Here is a 22,650-nt window from a genome sequence, read left to right as displayed (position 1 = left end):
GCCCCGCCGCTGTCCGCCTCTCCTCAGCCTAGCGCCGAGCCGCAGCCGGGTGAGTGCGGGGTGCGGCCCGTCTGGAACTGATCGCGGGCTGGGCCGCGGCCCGGGGGCGGAAGGCAGAGCGGGGCCAGCCGTGCTAGTGCGGGCAGCGGAGACAGCCCCACCCGCGTCCCCGGCCCGCAGTCGCCCTCGGAGGAGGGGCGGCCGGGGTCTCGAGGAGGATGAAGCCGGGGACTCGGGGGAAGCCGGGGCGCCCGAGGGGCCGGGCGCACTGGGGCCTGGAACGCTTAGGGGAGATGAGGCCAGGACGTGAGGAGGCCGGGGGCGCGGGGAAGACGGGGCGACTAGGGGCACGGGGAGCCGGGGCGCTCCGGGTCCCCGCAGGATGGTTGTTGGGGGGCGCAGGGCGACTGGGGGGCGTGAGGAGCCCGGGGGCGCCCGAGGGGCTGGGGCGCGGGGGTCCAGGGGCCGGGAGCGCCCGGGGAGGCAGGGTAGGCGGGGGCGCGGGAGCACGGCGAGCCTGGGATGTGAGGAAGCTGGGGATTCAGGGTGCGCGCAGGAAGGCCGAGTGTCTCGGGAGGACTGCGAGCCTGGGGCGGCGGGCGCGTGGGGCGTACGGAGAGGCGCCGAGGGGAGGACAGACCGGCCACCGCCGGAGTGGACAGAAAGCTGGAAAAACAAAAGGGGAGAGCAAGGAGGAGGAAGATGGAGATCCGCGGGGACGCGGGCCGGGGCAGTCGGGCTGGGCTCCGGGCCGGTCGGCGCTGCGTCTCTGAACCCCAGCTGGCGGAGTTTGCTAAGCCCGAGGCTTTCTTCCCAACAATCCGAGCCCCGGAGTCATTGTGCTGCCCAAGTTTCCTCCGCGCCTCCGCCCCCACCCCGACTCCGCTGAGCTGTTAGGTGGGGGAGCTGCTGGCCGGCTTTCTCTCTGGGCTCCTTTTGTAGCACCCGTTTTTTTTTTTTTTTCTCAGAAGGGCGCTTGAGTGTTTACTTGTTTTCCTGTAATTTCAGGATTTTGTAGCGAAATGGACCAAGGATAAAGTTTTTTTTTCCTTCTTTCTCTTTGAGAGCCATTTCAACAGTGCTTCATTCTTGTGTAGTTAGCCTGCAGCTGGGTTTTTGGTAGTGAGGGTAAGATAATAGTAATATTGTAGTAATTATGGGAACTGGTTGAAATACGTTCAAGCTGAAGGCATTATGAGAGTTTAGATGTTTGTATTTAAGTTTTGACCCTTACTGGGGTTTTTACTTAGAATATGAACATTTTCATGGATGCAAAAATAGGCCGTTACTATTTGAATTGAAATACCAGGCTGTCACCCTTAATATTTGTAAATGGAAAAGTATTTGTAAACGAAAAGTCTTCTCGTTGAAAGACACTGACACTGATCAATGAACTCAACTTTGAAAACGTGAAAAGTAGGACAACATGTGTGATTAAGATCTATACACAAATTTACATTCAGCTTTTATTTGAGGTGCGGTAGATATGTTTTTATCCAGTTCTTTTTAATTCTTGAAAACCCGGTGAGTTTTAATCAGGAAACTTCTGGGGATCCTATCCAGGGCCTCCTGCATGCAAGGCAAGAACTCTGCCACTGAGTAACATCCAAAAGTCTCAACAGGAAACTTTTTAAGGATGTTTGTGTTCCAGCATCTTTATGAACGTAATCATTTTATATTGGTGACTGTCCTCGTGGAGAAGAGCTAGCTGAACCTATCCACCATCCGTCTTTGAACAGGAGTTTTACTAAATGCTGCAGATACAACATCAGGATCAGTGTTACATTTTCTTTTGAAGAATTTCTTTCAAATCACTTTCAAGTCACGTGTAATAATGAAGAGAGACAAAGATGGTTTCAAACATGTATTTGTGTTTGGAAAGAGCGCATGGTCACACAGGACTTCAGTACAGTATACATCCATGTAAAGGTACCATTCTTAACAGTTCGGAGCAAAGAACACCGGGCAAACTTCCTAGAGCTATTGGGACTTAACAGAGTGAGTAGTAAGTTTAGTTAACAAGAAAGTTCCACTGATGTAGCAGTGAGAGAAACAGAAGTTAGGAGGCAGCAGTGAGGATCATTTTAGGGTTTTTAAGTGAAGCAGTTTCTGTAAAGATCCGTATCTGTTGTTGGGAATTACATAACTTAATCTCCAGTTTTCAAAACCGTGTTCTTCAGCTAGTCAGATAACTTTTTACTAAGAAGTTGGAGAAGTTGTCTAAAAAAGAAAATTGAATTGTTAAAATTCGCCTCTTAAAAAATTGGTTGATCTTTTAGAAGAAATAGTTTTATATTACATTGTGTTCAATAATATAGTGAAAACATTGTGAAAATCACTGTCCTTTCTTGGGATATTAATTTGAGTTAGAGAGGTTGGCTCTTCATTCACATCCCTAGAGATTTTTTAGGAACATTTTTCTCTCTGTATTTTATGGTGTCTTAAATTTGAGAAAATAATTAAAATTGCCTTAAGAGTTAAAAAAGATGTTAAAATGTTTATATAACTTTAAGTTTTGAAATTAAACATTTTCCATTTAGATAAATTTTCATCTAGATCATTTCTTTTTAAAATTTCAGTAATCATTCTCCGATTTTAATATTTATGAAATGATTTTTTTTGCTGGTAAAAATATCAGAAAAATTTAGTTTCTGTACTTTATTTTTCCTTAAAGCTCTAGATTTTTAAGAATATGCTCTTATTACTGCTTCTTTCTACTAAGATTCCTTAAATAATAATACATTGCTGTGGGAGCGTTTGAGAGCTTTTATGGGTGCCTGTATATGTTACTGCTGATGCAAAGTTTTAAAATTTGGGCAAAGTAAATGACCATGTGTGAGTTAGTAGTAATATAGTTCAGGCAGTTTGTGAATGCATCCAAGCATTTGGGTATTAAGATGGTTACCAGTCCTGAAGCTGGAGTTGGATGTAGCAAAGGGCAAGTCTGATCCTTCTTTGACTCTGGGTTACTAATCTTGCCAGACTGCATTGAGACCTCTCTTGTTGACCTCTCTCCTCTAAACTGTATTTTGTATTGGATTATTTGGTCTCATTCTTGCCTTTTCTCTGTAGCATCATTTTAGCAAAAGTTTATTTCATGACTATCGAACGACAACCTAATGCAAGAGAAACGAAATTTATGTCTCCTGGTTTTACTAATTTCTAGGACTTGTGCCAAATTTTTATCGTTCAGAACGCTTTCTTTAATTTTTTTTTTTTTTTTTTTCCAGTACTGGGAATCGAACTCACGACCTTGCACTTGCCAGGCAGGCGCTGTGCCACTGAGCTAAATCCCCAGCCCTCTTTCTTTAATTTTTTAAAAATAAGTCTATTGGTACATTTTAGCTATACATCATGATCACATTTATCATAGGCAGAACTCTTTAAATGCATTTTTGATTATGAACCCTATAATCTATAACAGTTGTTTATTTTCACTTTTACTGGGCTCTGTGGTAGAAATTAAGATCAGATAGGCTTATATATTTCAACTTGCAGTTTAAAGAGAATTCTTAGCACATGCTGTGTTATATGGCCTGATCTGCATAGACATATGTGAAGTGATTTATAGACAAAAATGGAAAATACTGGTTTCTTCCTGAGTGGCACTGTTCCTGTCTCCAGCATCTGAAAGCTTTGGAGAAAAACAGTAGTAGCATCCCTCAGAGTTCACCGTTTTTAAGAACATAAAGATGTTTAGTTATAAACCATGATTAAGATTAAGTAAAAAAAGTCTTCTCCTAGTCTCACTAATGTACATTTCTGTTTACTGTAAATTAATTTTTCAGAAACAAAAACTTAAAATCATAATTGGAACATGATCTGGTACTGGATAATAAGAATAGTCATGTTATTGGGCCCCTGTGGGTACTTCGGGTTGGAAGATGTTACTGCCTTTGTGTAGATCTGTGACATTTGGGTGAGGCTTGGATTATAAGTAACATCCGCTGTCCATTCTATGCCATATTGAGGCTTCAGAGCTTTGTCTTCTCTGTTCCCCATGAGAACCATTGAGTTGCAGGTGCGCTTCCATCTTCCTTACACGGATGAAACACCAGAAGCTTGGAGTTAGAGTAGCTTGTCCAGGTCATTGAGCCCAGGCCTGCTGGACTCTGGAAGGGGACAGGGAGCTCTGGTTGCCAGCATCCCTGCAGGGCTGGACAACTGCAGTGTCTTTTATCACTTAGCCAAGTCTTGAAGTAGGAGTACACCATGTGTAATGGTTGATACATTTGTGTCACCTTGAGAAGTTTAGAGAGTTAACTAAGGGATTCCCTGGGGAGCCAGGGTCCTTTGTAAACCTCCTCATCCCATGCAGGAGGATAGTGTGAGTCTTGCATACACCTACCGTTGGGGGTGGTAGCCTGCATACAGTGTAAGGGAGGGAAAGAGGCTTGCTCTTCCCCTTTAGCTCTTGCTGCTTTTGCTGTCTTCTGCTGCCTTGAACTGTTGCCTCTGTGCCATGCCAGCCTGCCTTGGAGCCAGCTGATTGTGGACTGAAACCTCCACAAATGGAGCTAAGTAAACTTTGGGTGTCAGGTATTTTGTCTAAGCAACAAGAGAAAAGTAACCAAGACACCATGCAAGTGTGAATTACCACTGGAAAGTTCGAATAACTACGTTTATACTTGAACCTGACACTTTGAAGACAAACGTCTGGTCTGATCAACATAGTACTGTATAGGTAAACTTTTCAATGAATATATCAAAATTATTTGAGTCAATTTAGAATTAACTAGTTAAATAAAAGTATATAATTTGTGGTATAGTGATTGATGCTTCTTATTTGCTAAAGGACATGTTTTAGTAACCCCTACATGTACAATTTTTTTGGGGGGTTATTATTTACTAGAGGAACATTCATAGTTTTGTAGGGTAAAGGGAAAATATTCTGTTATTTCTCCTCATACATGTACGTGTCCTTGCAGAAAATCCTTAGTATTTATAGTCTCTAACACATTGCTCCTAAATGTTTCTGCAGTGAATGTAGTCATTCTCACTGTACAATTTTCCATCCTGCTTTTAAGAGTTGACCTACTTTCTTCTCTATTACATGGGATCATTGGACCATAACCAAGCCTCAGAAGAACCCCTGAAGTCTTGTTTCTGGTGATCTGTGCCTAGGATCCCTTTACTGTCTTCATATTCTTTGTTAAAATTTATGTTGTCATTTGGTTTGAGTTCTCCTTTGAATGTTGGTGCTTGATGTATTTATCTACTTTCTTGGCCATATGTTTGTCTTTGCATTTATGATGAATCAGCTTAACAATTTTGTGTATTATATTTTTCTTAGTTGATTGTGTGTCCAAGAATTGAGATGTATTAATTATTGGAAAAAGTTAATTTTCAGCTGATATTTTGTTTGTCTTGTTTAAAAAACCTGTCTAGGCCAGGGATATAGGTCAGTGGCATAAGCACCTGCCTCACAAGCACAAGGTCCTGAGTTCAATCCTTGGTACCAAAAAAAAAAAAAAAAAAAAAAAAAACAAAGAAAAAACAAAAACAACAACAAAAAAACCCTTGTCTAAAGTCACATGGAACTTGATACTAAGGAAAACTTATTTTCATCTTTGCTTTGTTTATTTTTTCTTTTTTTTAAAGTATCTAGTATCAGCTGGGGGTGGTGGTGCACACCTGTAATCCCATCTCTGGCAGGTTGAGGCAGGAAGACCCAAGTTTGAGCCCAGTTAGGAGAAGTCAGCAATTTAGTCAGACCCTATCTCGGTCCCTCGTACCACCAAACAAAAACCAGTTTTAAATTTGAGTCATGAAAAGTACTGTTCTATCCCTTTACAGTTTTGAAATTTTCTTTCTTTCTAGAAACTGATTTTATAGGATTTGATTTTTATATTTATTTGTATGGCTGGGGGATTGAACCCAGGGACATTGCATTGAACTACATTCCTAGCTCTCTTAATTTTTAATTTTATTTTTTGCTTTTCTTGAGATAGGATCTCACTATGCAGTTAAGGCTGGCCTTGACCTCACTTTGTAGCCCAGGCTGGTCTTGAACTTGCAGTGGTCCTCTTGCCTCAGCCTCCCAAGTGCTGGGATTGCAGGCATGAGCCACCATCCCTGGCTTAATTTTTTGAGACAGGGTCTCATTAAGTTGCTAAGTTGTCTGGGCTGTGCTCCTATCTTGGCCTCCTAGGGTGCGGTCATGCACTACCATACCCAGCTGATCTTATATTTATTAGGACTCATTTCAAATTCTAAAGACATAGATATTGCACAGAGTGACACAAAATGTGTGGGATTTAAAAGGATCCATGATTATTGGTCCAGAAGCTCTAGTATATCTTGTGTTAATCAGCTGGATTCATTGGATGCTTTACAAGGGTTGAACATGCCTAGAACTATGTAAAAGAGCAACATCTTCCTAATACAGACATGCCATTTGTACACCAGACTAATTTATCCTTGACCTTGCTCAAGAAGTGTTTTACTGCTGTGTTGTTCAGATAAATTATTTTGAAACTGACATGTGAAAATACCACCATATAATAGGAGAAGTCAATGTCTGGGTGTAAAATCTGTTCTGGAGATTTTTCATCTTGGTCTTCCTTAGAGAATTTCTCCTTCGTCTTGCTAAACTGTTTGGAAGAAACATACACATTCCCAAAAGCACCAGGGGCTTTTTGTGGCTCTCTAAGCAATGATGGGACTGTGGCATTACTTTCACCTACACCTATTGAAATGCAAGTGCTCAGGTCCCATTTCTGACCTGAGTTAAATTCTGGGGGTAGCGCTGAATAGGCTGTTTGAACTTGCTGGCTGGGTGCTTTGATGCATGCCAGTGTTTGAAGAATCATACGTTAGATCATTTAAAAATAAAGGCAGGTCATAACATTAGATATGTGTGTAGTCTTTTCTGTGCTAATGAGTTTGTCCTTCAGGATTCTTAAATACATATATTTTAGGATTTTCAGAACCTTGGGCAGTCTTCATAACTACTTTTATATAGGGATTTTGAATATTTTATGCTTGGACTGCTTCATTCTTTTGAGTCTTGGTTTGGGATTGAAATGAACAATTTTGAGCTGGGCATGGTAGTGCACGTGCACTGTACTCGGACGCTGAGGCAGGAGGATAGGTGCAAGTTCAAGGCCAGCCTGGGCTACAAAGTGAGTTCAAGATTAGCCTCAACTGCATAGTGAGGCCCTGTCTCAAAAAGACCGAAAAAAAAAAAGCATTTTATGTTGAAGTAGCAATTTGTGTGACTCCTACATGTAAGGCTTTTGGTAAGTAGGAGAGTGTGTACTTGTTGGTGCTTAAAGCAGAAGTGGTTTTGTTTTGGTGCTGAAAAATTGCTAGTTATACTAAAGTCAGGGTGATTGTCAAGTCTTGGGGTGATTTATTAAGTAGTATTATGTGAAGTACTTTTGTGCGTAGCAGTGAATTCATACCTAAATTTAATATATTTTTTTCTTTGCCCTGCCTTTTTTAAAGAAAAAGGCTAAATTTAAGTGATCTATAAAGGTGAAGTTGGTGATATGCCTTATATCTATCACATATTATGCATAACTTGGTGCATCTGTCAAGTGGAATGTTGTAAGTTCAGTGACAAAAACTCTGTTGTCCTTCAGGTGTCTGTGATCCAACCCTCCACTTTGCTACTATTATAGGTGGTCAGTGAGTAATTTGTTTAATGAATGAAGAGACTCAGGCCAAGGTTTTCTCAGTTGTCACCATGTTGATACTTGGGGACTATAGATAAATGAGAGCATTGGAAAGACTTGGAAAAAGATCGTGTCTGAAGCTGGTTGTGGTGGCACACACTGGCTCGGAGAGGCCAGCCTGGACAATTTGATGACAGGAAAACCATGTCTAAAATTAAAAAGTCTGGGGATATAGCTCAGTTCATAGGCCCTGGGCCTCAGGGATGATGCAAAATGAACAAAAACAGAAAAATCCCAAAACATCATGTCTGAAGGGAGTCAGTCAGAAAGATGAAGGTAGGTGCCTATAAAGAGGCTTTGTTGTAAGGGGGTACTTGAGTGTATGATGTATGTTCTACACATGTAGAGGAGAAGAAAGAGGGATAAACCCATGAAATTGTGGTGTAATCTCAGCTCAAAACAAAGAAAAGGATGTTTCCATGTGAACTCCCCCATTAACTTTCACTCAGCTGTGGAGCTTGGTGAAAGCAAAAATAATAGAAATGAGACGACAGGAAAAAATGATCTGAAGAGTTCCTTTCTCTTTGAGTTCGGTCAAGTTGAGTTAAAGTTATAATTTATAGTCAGCTGCAGACTGTGATCCCTATTAAATATACTTCTAAGAATGCCTGGCCTATGTAGCTTTTTAGTAAATATTAGTAAATGACTCTCCTGTGCTTCTGCTATTGGCTGTTCTTCTTTGGTACAGCTGCCCCTTCTTTGCTCTTGTAATGCTCCCCCTCTTTTTCCCTCCCCTCCCTTTCTCTTGGTTTCTCTAGTGTTACTGCCTTGTGGCTTTAAATAGCTTTTTCCTCATTATAATGAGGTCACACATCTTTTTATGCATTTACTAGCCATTTGGATTTACTGTTTCACGAAATGCAAATATATATATATATATGTATGTATATGTGTATTTGTGTGTGTGTGTGTGGAATTGAGCTTAGGACCTTGTGCTTGCAAGGCAAGCACTTGCGCTGCTGAGCTACATCCCCAGCCCACATTGTCTTTCTGGTTTTTTGTTTTTTTTATTTTACTATGATTATTTACAAATAGGTTTACATTTTTTTTTTTTTTTTTTTTTGATATCAAGAATTGAACTCAGAACCTTGCACTTGGCCAGGCAGGTGCTCGTGCCACTGAGCTATATCCCTTGCCCTGCAAATATATTTTGATGGTCTTTTTTTTTCCTTTACTGATTTGTAGCTTTCTTATTATATTTTGTCAGTTACATATTCTGTTACTCTCTGCATCTATTTTAGGCTATGCAGTTTCACTGATGGGGTGTTTTTTGATGGACAGACATTAGGTTTGTTTGTTTGTTTGTTTATTTATTTATTTTTGAAACAGGGTCTCACTATGTACAGGCCTTGAACTTACTATATATCCCAGGCTGGTCTTGAACTTGCATTGATCCTCCTGCCTCACCCCTTCCACCGGTGCTAAACTGCCTTTATTATTACAGCTTTGTGATAAGTCTTTATCTCATTTGGAAGTCCTCCCATTTGGTTCTTCAAGGAAGCTTTGGCTATTCTTGACCCTTTGGAGATCGTATATGTTTTGGAATTATTTGTCAACTTCCAAAAAAATACTTCTATATGTTGTTTGGGATTTCACTGAATGTGTAGCTCTACTTGTGGAGAATTGTTTCCAGTTTTGGGTAATAAAGTATGAATATTTTTGTACAAATCTTTGTGTGACTTTCATATCTCTTGGCAGTGGTTGGATATGAAACACTTTGTGTGACTTTCATATCTCTAGACTTTCATATCTCTTGGCAGTGGTTGGATCTAGGACTGGTACAGCTGGATTGTGTGTGTGTGTGTGTGTGCGCGTGCGTGTGTGTTTTGAGACAGAACCTCCTTGTGTAGTTCAGGCTGGTCCTGAACTCACTGTGTAGCCCAGGCTGGCCTAGAAGTCACAGCAGTCCTCCTGCCTCAGCCTCCTGAGTGCTGGGATTACAGGCATGCACCACCACACCTCACCTGTAGGTGTGTTTTAATTTTTCAAGAATGGGCCAGAGTTTCTAGAGTGATTGTACTATTTTACGTTCCCACTAGCAGCATATGAGAGTTCCTGTTGCTCTTTACTACTTGGACAACAGGTATGGTCAGTCTTTTAAGTTTTAGCCATCTTTTTTCACTTGTGTTAACAGCTTTATTTTTTTAATGAAAAAAATAAAACAAAATTTCATAATAAAATGGTAAGAGAATAACATTTTCCCTAGCTATTGCCCTTCTGGGTATCTTCCCAAAAGAGTTAAAATCATAGGGCTATATGTATATCTGTAGTTATAGCAGCACAATTTATAGTAATAGCTAGATTTTGAAAATAGCATATATGTTCATCAAAAGATGAGTGACTGGATAAGGAAAATGTTGTATTTATATACAGTGGAGAACTGCTGTGCCATGAAGATAAACTTGAGGCATTTGTAGGTAAAAGGTTTTAGCCATTTTAGTAAATGTATAGTATTTCATTGTGATTTTAATTTGCCTTCTGAAATGACTAATTGTGCTGAACATAGTTTTCATATGTTTATCTGCCATCTATATATTATCTTTGGTTAAATACTGAAATCTTTTGCTCATTATAAGTTGTCTTTTTTCTCCTTTACTGTTGAGTTTTTTTTTTTTTGGTTTGGTTTTTCTCCGGTACCGGGAACCGAACTCACGGCCTTGCGCATGCCAGGCAGGCGCTTTTGCCGCTGAGCTAAATCCCCAGCCCCTACTGTTGAGTTTTGAGAGTTTGTTATACATTCTGGGTACAAGTTCTTTACCAGGTGGACACTGCTTTTCTCTTAGTCTGTGGCTCTTTTTCTTTTTTTTTTTTTTTTTTTTTTTTTTCTTTTAAAGAGAGTAGTACATGAGACACTAACAAACAAAAAAAATAGAACAGTAGCAGCATACCAGTATCACGAACATAAACAAATCAAAGCAAGAACATTCCAGTGATACAGGGTCTCAAGACAAATTAATACAAATCAACAGTGGTTGTTACATTGCATATTGCTATCCTCAACTACATTGCTCAGATTATCAGATGTAAGAATGAAAGATTGGTCAAACCATTAAAGAGAATAAGAAAATAATTCTTCAATATAACATTAGAGATAGTACAGAGTTTCACTAGACAAGATGGTGGGAGTTCACCATTGTAATTCCATTGCATATTGTTATCTTCAAATCAGTTACTATTTAAAAATTTTCTTAAGTGTCTTTTGTAGTTGTTTTTGTGGTATTGGGGGTTGAACACAGGGCCTTGCACATGCTAAGTGAACATTCTACCACTAGGTTATATTCCCAGCTTTTTAAAATTTTTACTTTTAGACAGAGTCTTAATAAGTTGCCCAGGCTGGAGTTGAAATTGTGATCTTCCTGCCTCAGGAAAGGCCTGTGTTTAATCCCTACTATTGACAAATAAAGAAACAAAATGATGTCTCATTTGGGTATTCTGTGGAGTTTTTAAATGTGTCATATTTAAGAATTGCATAATCCTGGTCCACTGAAGTGTTTCCCTGTCTCCACCCCCTCCCCAAGTTTTGGATTTTATATTTAGGTCTGTGATTTGTTTTGAGTTAATATGATATCTAAGATGTGGATCCAAATGATTTGTAGGACTCTCTGAGGCTTAGAATGGTGGTAGCTTCGACCAGAGAACATTTGTTTTTGTTTCAGTCAGTCTGTTGTCACCTTAAACTACATTTAAAGTTTGAGTATGTTTGGGCCACCCAGAGCTGTAATTCTCCTGGAGAGAGTTTACTTCTGGTTTAAGAGACACATAGCCTTTGGGAATCTTGCTTACTATGGTGAGGTTTCCAGTTACAGTTGGCCTTCTTTATTTGTGGGTTCCATATCTGTTGAGTCAGCCAATCATGGATCAGAAATATTTATGAGTATTAATTACATTTGTACTGAACATATTCAGATTTTTCCATGTCATTATTTCCTAAGCAGTATAGCTTTAGAACTATTTATGTAACATTTATGTTGCATTAGTTATTGTAAGTAATCGAGAGGATTTAAAGTGTAAAGAAGGATGTGCACAGGTATGTGCAAACAGTGTACCACTTAAGCATAAGGGATTTGAGCATCTGCAGATTGTGGTATCTGCAGAATCCTGAAACCAGTCCATGGATACTGAGGAATGATTGTGTATTCTTTAGAGGATCCAGTTTCTGATTTTTTTTTTTTTTTTTTTTTTTGAGACAAGGTCTTGCTATACATTCGAGGCTGGTCTTGAACCCACTGTGTAGCCCAGTCTGGCCTCAAACTGTTTGCAGTCCTCGTGCCTCAGTGTGTGCCACCATGCCTGGCTCAGCCTTTGATTCTTGTTCTTTTTCCCAGCACTGTTGTAGAAATGAAAGCTCTTTGATTCCTTTCCATCATCCCTATGCTGTTGTAAAAATGAAAGTTGACTATTTTCAGAGGTGGCAAATGCATTCAGGGCAAAGGTGATTTCTATGCTGTTTATCTCTTTGGTTTCCTGGTTTTACTTTAATTTTGGCCTGATACTTTCTTTTCATCAGGTTCTGGTTAATTTTAATATTTTAAAAAGTATTCTGTCCATCTTTTTAAATCTTTTTCAGGGGAGAGGTTGGACCATGTAATACAGCCTGAGTTAAGAAACCCAGGTAATGGGAGTGCTAAGCATGTAAGCTGGACAGTAGGTTTACGGGTTTTCTCAGTACATGTATTAACCTCTATTCCAGAGCCGTAAACCACTAGACTCTGGAGTGAAGTGAAAAAAGAACAGAATTTACCCTTTTTCAGTGTTGCTTTTCTGATGGGTGTGTCATAATATCTTACTGTGAATTTAGTTTGAGTTTCCAGGCTGGCCCCAAATTTGTGATCCTCCTGTGTTAGCCTCTCAAGTGATTTGAGTACAAGAAAACATACACATATATATGAATTATATATTATATATGATCATGTTATATATTGCATATAACTATGTAATATGATACCTACTATATATTTATATTTTACATATATATATATATAATACAGGCATGGAGGCTTAAAGTCATACAGCAAGTGTCAGAACTAGGAGTTGAAGTCAGGCAGGCTGGCTTCAGAGTCCGTGCTCCTAAACACTATACACTTCCTGAGTCTCTTAATATATTGGCCCTCTGTTTTGTTTCTATAAAAGTTCTGTAAGGCTTTATCTTAACTTATGTTATTTTTTTCGTCTCTCTTCTCTTGGTTCTCTCTTCGCTTCCCTTTTTTCTTACTGACTTGTAGCTCTTGTATATGTGGATTATAATCCTTTTTCATTATGTGTTCTGAATATTTCACTCCTGTTTGTGGTTTGCTTTTTTACCTTTGTGTTTTATTGGAACTAAAGTTCTTAATTTTAATAACATCTGCTTTATCTCCACTTAGGATTGATTGGTTGTTTCATGTAAAGAATGTGTCTTAGAACTTAGTTATGATGTGAAGTATTTTTGAGACTTTGTTTATAAATGTTTATTTGATAAAGATGTTCAATATTTAGTCATAACTTTCCAATTTGTATTAATATCCCTTTGAGATTCATGGTTTACTTAATATGTTTGATAAATTCCATTTGGGTGAATTTTTTTTCCCAGTGTATTTTGGATCTTATTTCTGAAATTTGATTATAGTAGAAAATATGTTCTCCATGGTAGCAATTCTTTGCAGTCAGTGTTATCTTAAATAGACTCATATTGTATTTGAATTTGGCTGAGATCTTGGTCTTTATTCAGTACTTTTGGCTACCTAAAAGCATTTATACTTCAGCTATGCATTTGTGCCTTGGTTATGAAAAAAATATGAGACTAATGGATTATTAGTTTTTTTCTTAAGTTAGAAGAGTTTCTTATAATTCTTTTCCACCTCTGTAAACACTTATGATATTTCCTGGCTGAAGTTGAGGTATTAATATACATGAGGGTCATGCTGTGATCACAGCTGCCTCCCTTTCAGTGGCATTTGTTAATTAAGTTGTTTAATTTTGTGTTGCTTTCTCAAGGACTGACTCTTTAAAAAAATGTTCAGTTTGTGAGTGTTCCAAGGCCTTTTTCAGTGGTGTTTGGATGTTCATTTAGTTTTTTTTTTACTCCCAGGAAATAGAATTAACTTGTAATTTATCTGAGTTAAATAACAGGTCAGAAATCCACTCCTCCCTTAACATCTCAGGCCTTAGTAATTGAAAGTCTCTAGGTGTTGTAGTTTGTACAGAGAGGCAGGTCTGTTTAATACAAGAAATTTTATCTAAGAAAAAAAACCCTAAGTTTAAATACTGACTGTGCCTTTAGAAGACTTTGGTGAAGTTTTGTAGTTTCTGTGCTTCTCAGTGGCCTTATCTGTATAGTATTCATGATCCCGGCCTTTGAAGCATGTGGTTACTATGTAACGTGGTGTTGAAATGTCAGAATGGTGTCGTTAACACACATACATAGTGTTTACTACTAAAGGTCTGTTCCCTTTCACCTATGTGTTTCAACAGTTTATTCTGGTTCATGCAGTTAATTAATTTGTTCAGATTTATTTAGTGCTCTTTTGTACCTGGTGTGGTTTTAAGGCCTGGAGGTACAAATATGAGGAAAGTGAGCTGGATACAGCTCACTGGCCTGCAGTGTGATATGTGCAGTGACAGTGACACAGCATTGAGCCCCGAGAATCAACGGGATGATTCCCCATGATGCCTAAGCTCAGCGGTCAGTAGACTTACCCTGTTAAAGACCAGGTGCCTCAGTCTGCAGACTGTATAATGGCCTATCTCATATTCTCTATTCTTTTTTTGCCTCCCTTCCTTCCTGAGTTAATTTATAGACTTTGACCATGTAAATGAAATGGCAGGGCCCCAGAGGAGTCCATGGTAATTTCCAAGGTGATTTGCAGGATTGTTTTATGATGACAAGTTTATGAAGTTCTTTTTGCTCCCTCTTCTGGAATATACTAGACATCAAACAGTTGTTAGGGGGGAACATCCTCTCCTAGGCTTATGAACCCCCGAAATTGTAAGCAGAACTGTTTAAGAATGTGAATTGTTTTTCCTTGGATTGAGGATTCTGGAGCTCACATGGGATTAGCAAAATGAAGGTCAGTGAAGAGGAGGAGCCTTTACTTGTTACTAGATTGTGTACATTTGGTACATTGTTTAAGATTTGAGATGATAAGGAAAAGCTCATCATCCAAATCATAGAAATTTTACTTTAAATGTGACTACATTCCAAACTGCCAAGTAAAATGCTAATGCATGAGATTGTTTCCTAAGTTATTAACTGGCAATCTAAATGTTGTTTCCCTGGCTTTCCCACCTTCCCTCAGAAGATAAAGCAATTCTCAGTTTTGGTACGTGGAAGTCCAGCCATATCTTTGGGACTCTAATTGGTAAGTAGAATATGTTAACACCAGACATGAATATAGTTCCTTGGACCAGATTTGAATTGTATAATAGTGAATTATAAAGCAGTACTTAAATTATGTTATGAGGAGCTCTTAGGTAACAGCAAGAGAAGCAGGACAGCTGGCAATTGTTGAGATTTGAGCATTAGGTAGATTGATTTCATGTTCTGTAGTCTATACTGGATTGGTTCTTTTTTTTTTTTTTGGTACCGGGTATTGAACTCAGAACCTTGCTCTTACCAGGCAGGCGCTTATGCCACTGAGCTATATCCCCGGCTGGATTGGTTCATATTTGATGTCGGCATTCTTAGATGCAGCTTAGAAATTGCAGCCTGCAGATAATAGCAGTTGATGTAGAAATGTGGTAAGCTAGAGTTTGGAGATGATGGTTATCACTGAGATTTCTCCTTTCCTGTTGAGAAATATTGTTACTTCCCTTAAAGTACAAAGTGTTATGAATGGCAAAAATACAGGAAATGATTGATCTAATGATGTTAAATGTGAAAACCTGGATTTCAGATATCATCCTCAGATTTCAGTCTATGGATGATTTTGATGCTAATGTAGGCAAAAAATTTGGAATTTGTTTTGCTTATATCACAGGAAAGTTTAGCTGGCATTTTACTTTCTGTTTGGAAAAAGTAACAATTATATCCTAAGGAATTGACTTAAAAAACCATGCAGTAGAAATAATTTTCGTTTAAATCAAAGTTGTCTAGCTGAGAATCTTTTTTTTTTTTTTTTGGTTTGTTCTTCGGTACCGGGAACCGAACTCACGACCTTGCGCTTGCCAGGCAGGCGCTTTTGCCGCTGAGCTAAATCCCCAGCCCCCGAGAATCTTTTTTTAAAGACAAAGGTTTTGCTGTGTAGTCCAAGCTAGCTTTGAACTCACTATGTACCCAGGCTAGCTTCAAACTTATGCTTCTCCTGCCTCAGCCTCCTAAGTGCTAGGATTACAGGTGTGTGCCACACACTGGTTTGTGGGTTAGTGTTTTAACAGTAACATTATATGGTTAATTTGGGAAGCCAGAATAGCAGTGTGCCAGTATGCTCACCTGAGAATCAATTTTTGAGAGCTCATACATGATTCTATGCTTCGTAAAGAGTTGATGTATTTGATTTGCATCTGTCGTATAAGCGCATTTTTTTACATTTACTGGAAAGCATTCAGATTTTTCCCTTGGCCTCCCACCCCCTATTCTAATAGCTTTAAGAAATACAGAATTTTTTGGGGCCGGGGATTTAGCTCAGCGCCACAGCGCCTGCCTGACAAGTGCAAGGTCGTGAGTTGGGTTCCCGGTACCGGAAAACAAAAAAACAAACAAACAAAAAAACAAAAAAACAAAAAAAGAAATACAGAATTTTAGGGATAGATCTAAATGTCTAAAGTTCTTACATGAGAGATGAGGAAAAAACCCAGAAAGGGTAATGGCCATGTGATAGTGAATTGGGGGTAAGCTTTGAAGGAGTCTTGGTTTTCTTGAGGATCAGAGTAAGGCTTTCAGACAGCAAGGGGTTATGACACAGTTTGTGAAACACGTCTTTCCTGTTATGTTACTTGGCAGAAAAGAGATGAAAACAATTGACAAATAGGTGTAAGAAATGGATATAATTGACTCTATTGACCAAACTTTTTTCAGTTGGTCTCCAGTCACTTATTTTCATACATATATATTTTTTAATAAATTCCTTTTTAAAGATTTTTTATTTTTGTCTTTTTGAGATTGGGTCTCGCTGTGCAGTTTAGGCCGGCCTTGAGCTCACTTTGTAGCTCAGGCTGGTCTCGAACTCACAACCATCCTCCTGCCTCAGCTTACTTATTTTCATATTATCTTAATATTGAAGAATTGAAAAGCAAGGCATATATTCCATTCTTTAAAATGGTAGAGTAATGCAAGTTCTGCCCCTCTTGTACATCAGATTTAGAGAGTTTTGTGATGGATTCTTGTGCTAGGTTATGGGAATTCCTTGAAAAAGAAATAAGTCTCTGCCCTTAGGAATTGCTCAGACTTTCAGTGGTTCTGAAAGTAGTATACAAGGATCACTAAGGAGAGTATTAAAAATGCAAATACTTGGGAGGATCCCCTAGAGTGAATTATCACAGTCTAGTCACCTGCATTTTAAACTAACACCCCCACATTTTGATAAATCTCCATATTTTAACACTTTTCTAGGGTTAGTGAAAAATACGTTGTAAATTATGTAGTCTTCAAGACTACAGTGATATGCAAGAAAAATTTTATAGAACTAAGAAAAGCTCTTTTACTCAGGGTTAGTTTATTACAGCAAAAGGATTCAGACTAAAATCAGTAAAGGGAAGGCACATCGGGCAATCAGGAGAGACGAGCTTTGAATTTTGCTTAGTCCTTTCTCAATGTGGTTGCGCAAACAGTGCTTATTCACCCAGCATCCATGTGTGGCAGCGTGGATGGACTATTGTCAACTTGAGAAGCTCACTTGAGACTTGGTATCCAGAGTATTTACTGGGGATCATTGTGTAGGCATGGCTGTACACCCTTATTCCTAATTTTAGTTTCTGGCCATTCCAGAGGACAAGCCTGGTATCCCATGCTTCAGACTTCCTAGGTAAACAAAGAGCTTTATTAGACAGGAGATTCTAGGGGCTCAGTGTCCCAGGAGCTGGACACAGGGCCAAACTTTTCTTTGGACACAGTGAATGCTTTATTGCATGAGGCCTAGGAAAGCAAATTAGTTTTGTCATTGTTAGGCATATTAAGTTAGGCATTGTTAGGCATATGAAGTTTTGTCATTGTTAGGCATATTATTTTTTCTTTTTGGTGGAAGATAACATTGCAACCACAAGAAGTTCTGTGTACCACAAACTAAAAAATTAAGCTGTGTGTAGTGGTGGGTGAGACAGAGGAGGCTTGCTTATGGAGGCTGAGACAGAAAGATTCTTTGAGCCCAGAAGTTGGGCCAACCTGAGCAGCATAACACTCAGTCTCAAAACACAAATAAACAAACAAAACCCCCAGAATAGAAGATTAGAATTTCTATGCATAAGTGGGGATGTCTGTACAAGTGTGTCATGTTTGATACCTGTCCTAATGTTTCTGGAGGGATTTTAATAAAGAATAGGAGTCACCTTGGGAGACAGCTCAGTTTTTGAATTAGGATTTTAATATATTGTGACAGGTTGTAATGTGCCAAAATCAGAAAGTAAAATTTCTCAGGAATGAATGTAGAAGAGGCAGCTGAGAAAGTTAAAGACGGGAGAAATATACCTTAACGCTACTTGTGTGCAGGAGACTTGAGGATTTAATTGACTAAATCAGTGATTGGGAAATTTATAAAAGGAGCAGAAGGTAAACTTAATGTTTTGCAGACTAATAGGCAAAAACAAGGATATTACATAAGTACTTATTACATTAGTAGGATTCAAAGGAACAGAATCAATAGAAAATTTGTGTATAATTAGGCAAGGGGATTTACAGTGTTAGGTTGGCTTACCGGATCAAAAGCTGGAGAGTTCACAATGGCCATTTGTGTGCTATTGAGCTGTGGAGGATCCAGTAGCTTCTCTGCCAAAGATGGAAGCCACAGAACCGGAAGGATCAAAGATGCCACATCAGTGTGAGATTGAAGGCCTGGGTACTCACTAGAGAGTCACTGGTGGAAGTCTGTGTTGCAAGGCTGAAAAAACTGGAGATCAATGTTACCAAAGCAGTGGAAGCAAAGGGAAGCAATGGAAGCCGTCTTCCACTCAGGAAGATTGGTGTTCTTCACAATGGGGATGCTTCCTTCTTTCCTTTTTTATTCCATCCAGGCTACAAACCTATTGATTGATGCCACCCTCAACTGGAATGGGTCTTTCCCCCGTGCCCCACCCCGTCAGTTTGCTGGCTTACATGCCAGTAATCCACAGACACATCCCGAACTGTGCTGCACTAACTTGTTAGGCATTTCTTAATCCATTCGAGTTGACGTATTGTGGTTACTGGTAACACTTATATGTGTAATGAGAGAAAGCAAATTCCCACAAATTTTCATTGAGAGGATTCAAGATGTTATGATTTAATCTAATAATTATTATTTTTGGTACTGGAGATTGAACCCAAGTTCTTTGCTCTGAGCTCCACTCCCACCCCCTTTTTATCTTTAAATTTTGAGGCAGGGTCTTGCTAAGTCTAGGTTGCCCAGGGTGGACTTGATTTTTCCATCCTCCTGCCAGAGTGTTCGTGCCAAAGCCCAGCTTTAAATACTTTTTATTATACAGGTCTGCTAATAAGAATGAAATTATTTTGGGGGGAGGGGTGGATATATTTCGTTTAATTGGAATTGACTTAATGTTCCCTATTATTGAAGTGACTTACAAGCTGAGAGGTGGCACACAGCTGTAATCCCAGTACTTGGGAGACTAAGGGAAGAGGTGGAGAGTTCAAGGTCAGCCTGGGTAACTTAATGAGTTGCTATCTCAAAATAAAAATTTTAAAAGGACTGGGGAGTGCTCGCATAGCCTATGTGAGGTCTGGGGTTCAGTCCCCAGCAGTGAAAAAAAAGTCACAGATATTCATCTCCAAATATTAGCCTGCAAGATTATACATGTTTCCTTTTTTGAAAATATCTTTATACTGTTAACTACTCCTGAATACTGGTATTGGCCAGCAATATGTTGTTTTAATTGAGCATATTTATTGTTTGAAAGGCATTTATAGTGTTCTATTAGAATTGCCTTGATATTTGCCTTTGAGCTTGTTTTGTTTTTTGAGACGGTCTCAGTTTGTAGTTCAGGCCAGCCTTGAACTCACTATGTATCCCATGCTACCCTGGAACTTGCAGCAATCCTCCTGCCTCAACCTAGTGCTTGGAATACAGAGATGCTCTACCACACCCAGCCTATAAATTTTCTTTGTATTTACATCAGGGTTCAGAAATGCTACTGGAACTGTACTTTAACTCAGAAAATGTATCTGTTGCAAATGTGCATGTGAATGAAAATCTTGCTTCTTGTTTTAACTTCTGACAGTACGAGAAGGGTATAAAGTGTATAATTCATTGACTTTACTGCAGTATGAATTCTTATAAGTGCTGTGGTGCCTTGTAAATTTAGGTTAAGTTCATTAAGAAACATCAAGTCTTAACAAAAATGGTTTCAAAGTTATTCATTATTTGCTAACAATAATAACTGCAGGATGGGAAAAATTTAAAAGGGGTTGGGGGAAAATAGAGAAGTAGAAGAAGAGGAAGAGATTAGAAGTAAGGCAGGAAGACAAAAGAAGGTTTAGTGTGCAAACTTTGGGAAACTGGTGAAGAAGACAGGAGGGAAAGAGAAGGAAGAAATGAAATGAACAGAACAATAACAACAACAGCAAAACTAGAAACATTGTCCATACTCATATAAAAACAAGAACAAGAGAAAAGAAAACACAACAAAAATAAAAATAAGAAATAAAGAATAACAACAAAAATGTCCACTTCACGGCATGTCTCTGCTGTCATTGGTAGCCAAAATGTAGGCAGAGTGCAGATCCACATTAATGAATCCCAGCAAGCCAGCCATAGATTTCTGGTGGGGTATTGGATAATCCCAGCAAGCTTGCACCTTTAGTTCCAGCGAAGTTTAGACTAGCTTCTGGCTGTGAGGCTGGAACCAAATTTGTTCATCCTGTAACACTCAGTGTGCCTCCTGTAGCTTGAACTTAGCTCCTTGAATGCCCGCCATCTTCAAATTGGTTCCTCCTCACCCTGACACGGGGTCCACTAGATGGAGCCAGCTCGCAGCTACTCTGAGTTCTGAGATTAGTTGGCCCCTCTCCAATATGGCTGTTGGCCAATAGCCCTCTCCTGGGGACATCTGAACCAAAATAATAATAATCACCATCCACTGCTGTCTGCTGTGTCCACTGCTGTCCACTGGTATGTTTCTCTGTGGAGGCCTCTGGTGTCCAGTAGTCACCACATGTTGGCCGGTGGAGCTACCCTTCCCATGCATTGAGTCAGGGCTCAGGGAGAAAGTTCTGCTTGCCACATCCTTTCTTCATTGATATCTATCTCTTTGCTCTTCCTGTGGGCTTCAGTTCTTGCTTCAGATCTTTGCTGGGTCCTGGAGACTCTCTTTCTTCTTTTCCTCATGTTGCTATATTTCATTGTCTGGACACCAAATCTGGGTATTTCTCTACTCTTCACTACTCTGCTCTTCACAACTGTGCTTTTCACTACTCTGCCATCTTTCCAGAAGTCTGGAGTCATTGTGAACTCAGGAAGCCAAAACTTGGAGGAGGAAGCCATCTTATTTAAAGATGGCTTGGAGGGGGAGGGTCAGTGCTGAGCTTTGTGTTGTCTGTTGGACATGTTATTCATTCTTACTTTTGATGTAGTCTTTATGGGATCTTGAAGCTGGTCTTATAGAGTGTGTCCATTGGGATTTCTCAGGAAAAGAGAAGCCATGTTAGGTACATTTTAATACAAAGAATTCGGTCTCTTCACTGTTAGTGAAAGGACTAGAAGAGTTGAAGATCAGGGAAGCAGCTGGATAGTGTGTACTTCACAGGAGCTTCTCTAGAGTCAGCTGTGATCCTGGCAAATGGAGCCACTCCTACCATTTGCAGTGGTTCCTGGGGTCTTTCTTAGAGGTCACTGGGAATTCTCAGCAGAAACTACTCTCTGTCTTATTTGCAGATCTTAGTTGTTTGTCTGATCACTGACTTGCATCTGTGCGCTTCATGCAACTGCCTGCATAGAATAGAGTTCTGTTTCATCTTAGACTCTTGGAAGAATACTTTTATTATGTAACTGACACTGAGTTGTTGTAGAAGGCAGGGCTTTCTGAGCTGTGATTCTGGAATCTCTGTGACATTACAGGAGGTAGGAGATGGTAGTGGTGATGCAGAGTTGATACAGACAGCCCAGCACAGCAACAGGCAACTCTGTTTATAGGGTGGAGGTTTGGAAAAGGGGCCTGAGTTCGATTGAGCATGGAGACAGTGTTTCAAGTGATAGGAAGGGTTGAAAAGTACAGAGCTTGGAGACTCTAGAGCTAGTATGTTTGAGAAGAGAGGAGGCATAGCTGATAGACGGAGAAGAAAACTAGGAGAACATGGTGTCTGGAAAGCAAGAGAAGGGAAGTGGGAGCTACCATCTCAGTCAGTTGTTGCTGACAGTTCACATAAGTATCCGAGGACTGACCACTGGATCCACCTGTGTGGGCACATTGGTACTCTTGAGTAGAAAAGTTTTGGTGGAAGAATGGCAGTGCAAGTGGTTAGGGTTAGGAGAGAAAAAGGGGGGGAAAAGGAAGAGAATTTGTAATAATGAGCACTTTGTGCTTGTTTATGGGCTTCAGTAATAGCTACTTTGCCTTTGTGGTATAATTTTATCACCTTAGTATTGGCTTGTCTTGATTTTCTTTTTCTGTGGGAATTGAGATTTTTCCATCCTTCCTGTGCTGTTTGGATCTGTGCTATGTTTGGGTTGTAGTCCCATTTTGGATATCATGTTAGCAGACTCTAGTCTTATTTAAATCTATGGGTAGGGTGGTGCTTTGAATTCCAGTCTTCTCTCATTCACCTGCTGTTGTGCTCACTTTGGCAGCGTGTATACTAAAATTGATTCATCTGCTCTTGTTTACTTTTCAGTAAGGAAACAACTTATGCTGTCCA

The 22,650-nt window shown here is 39.6% G+C and overlaps 1 protein-coding gene across 11 annotated transcripts in view; it reads left to right on the top strand.

Annotated features, from left to right (window-relative positions):
* Positions 1-22,650, top strand: part of Ptk2 (protein tyrosine kinase 2) — a gene marked incomplete at its 5' end in the record, with an annotated part of 284,866 nt that continues 262,216 nt past the window's right edge. For all 11 annotated transcript variants that reach the window (XM_013521316.1, XM_013521321.1, XM_013521320.1 and 8 more), the window contains 1 exon segment: positions 1-49.

Source organism: Chinchilla lanigera, unplaced genomic scaffold (genome assembly GCF_000276665.1).
Source record: "Chinchilla lanigera isolate Chin_1 unplaced genomic scaffold, ChiLan1.0 scaffold00060, whole genome shotgun sequence".
In the NCBI taxonomy this organism is placed as follows: domain Eukaryota; kingdom Metazoa; phylum Chordata; class Mammalia; order Rodentia; family Chinchillidae; genus Chinchilla; species Chinchilla lanigera.
This window is presented reverse-complemented; position numbering and strand designations above follow the sequence as displayed.